Below are 2,199 nucleotides of genomic sequence, written 5' to 3'. Positions count from 1 at the left end.
GGGGGTAGGGAGGTGCTTATTGGGGTGTCTCAGTATCTTTTTGTTTCCCTTTGGCTTCACAAAACCCTGTGTGAATTAATCTTATTCCCCTGCTCCAGGTAAATGTGGTGGTGCTTTGCTGATCGGGGTTAAAGTCCTGTGTGAACTTGTTCGGTAGTCTGTGTCTTTCAGAGGTGCTCAGACTGCCTGATTGGTTACAGAGAATTTTAAAAACAGTATCTTCCCAGGAAAGAGATTTGACCAGAAAGCAGTGGCAGTGTTTGGCCTGATACATGGGCATCAGGACCTAAATTGCAAAAGTGATAGCTGCAAAGATAACAGGAAACCAATTTCTACTCAATTCAAATCACAGTTTCTCGTAGGATTGTGTCCTTGTGGTTTTCAAGCCGCCTCCTTCTTCCCACCTCCTTTCACCTGTCTCCTGGTCCAGTTCCTGGTGGATTCCGAGATGGCAAAAATGCACGCAGAACAAAAATCAATAGAAATCAAACTTCTAAGAAGGTTTTCACAGCAAGTCACTGAGTGGTGCTGGAAATGTTCCTGGACTTGGACTGAGAGGCCCTGGCCTCATAATCTGGCTCTGAGCTTGCAAATCACTCCACTTTGCTAAGCCTCAGTTTATTCATCTGCGGGAGTGGGTAGAATGATATGCACCCACCTTCATGCTCATGAAGATGTAATGACTTCATGTGCATGAAGAGCCGTGCGGAAGGTGAAGATGGTGGCAGCCGGCGGGGGAGGGAGGGTCCTGGGGATCCGGTGGCTGCAGAGGGTGACCCAGGGTGGGGCACCGCCGGGGGCACAGACAGCCTCCCACATGACCCCGGGACATGCTCCCAGGGCCCTATCCCAGGACCCCGGGGAATGAGCCACTGCCGCTCAAAAGTACAACATGGGCATAGAAGGCGACGCGCCTCACCCGGACAACCTCCTGGGGTACAGCGACTACCCAAAGCTCCCTGACCACTCGCAGCATGAGAGGGATCCGTGGTATGACTCAGACCTGAGGTTGAACTGGGGTAAACCGGGGTGAACCGATACACTGGCACCTGGACGAGTACATCAGGAACCATGTGGACACAAGCCCCAGGACTGTTTCTTGGAATGTCATGTGTAAGCAGCTCCTCGGTTTCGTGGCCTTCATGGGGTTCATGCTCTGGGTGGGGGAGAATGACCCCTCCTACCAGCCCATGGGGCCAAAGCAGGACCCTTAAAGTGACCTGTACCTGGAGCATGGTGGTGATCCCACCAAAGAGCCAGAGCCGGTGGTTCACTACGAGATCTGAGGAGGCTTCGTGGGTTTCTGTGCCCCCTCGCTAGGGCCCCTCATCCTAGAAATCAAACCGTAAACAAATCCCTAATAAAATCTAGAGCTGTGGGAAAAAAAAGAAAGAAAGAGTTTAATGAGTCAGAGGGTCAGAGGAGAGCTGCTTGAACAGGACAAGGGGATATTACCAGTGGATATTTCAGGCCTGCATTCTCCCTGCCATTTTGGTGATGCCTGGTGACATCCTACATCTTTTTATACCCTTGGTGTTTCTCACCTGTGGTTGAGTTTCCTTAGTCTGGGCTGAGAATTGCAGTGTTTGCTGGGTATTGGTGAGCACAGATGGCTCTAGGCAGTAGTCTCAGAGCCAGGTGGTCAGGGTCCCCGAAAGGCACTTTCCCAGGTTTCATGGGCAACTGCTGACATTCCCAGGATATGAAGGGCTCACAGGAAAAAGAAAAGCTCATCAGCTGGTCCTTCAAGAAAAAAACCCCTCCAAAGCGGGGCTCGTGGGTGGGCTATGCCTTTACAGTCTGCGAGTCCTGACTTTGAACCACTCTCTGTTACATGACCCTTGGGCAAGTTAGTTAAGCTCTTTTTATCAACTTCATTGGTAACATGGTGATCATATCATAGGCCTAATATTGCAGGATATTTGAGATAATTACATGAGATGTATGCCTGACACTGAATGAGCATGCAACCAATGCCAGCGTTGAGTCTTACTATTATTATTTGGAGGCCGACTTCTTCCGTCTTTCCTGAAAATGCACCGATAGCTTGTTAAGGAATGTGCTTGTTATATGAAGGCAGGGATTGGGAAATTTGTTGCCTGGATAAAACTCAGTGAAGCTAGTTCACTTGGACCAGACTTGGGGCATCCTATCACTCGCTCTTTTTTAAAAAAAATTAAGTTAAATCATTTAAAATTT

The 2,199-nt window shown here is 49.2% G+C and overlaps 1 pseudogene; it reads left to right on the top strand.

The window, feature by feature from the left end:
* Positions 1 to 718: 718 nt before the first annotated feature.
* LOC103274129 lies at positions 719 to 1,286 on the top strand (annotated as a pseudogene).
* Positions 1,287 to 2,199: the final 913 nt, after the last annotated feature.

The sequence above is a fragment of the Carlito syrichta genome, unplaced genomic scaffold (genome assembly GCF_000164805.1).
Source record: "Carlito syrichta isolate Samal-C Ts95f unplaced genomic scaffold, Tarsius_syrichta-2.0.1 Scaffold314525, whole genome shotgun sequence".
NCBI lineage: Eukaryota > Metazoa > Chordata > Mammalia > Primates > Tarsiidae > Carlito > Carlito syrichta.
The sequence above is the reverse complement of the archived record's forward strand: the minus strand, read 5'-3'. Positions and strand labels throughout refer to the sequence as shown.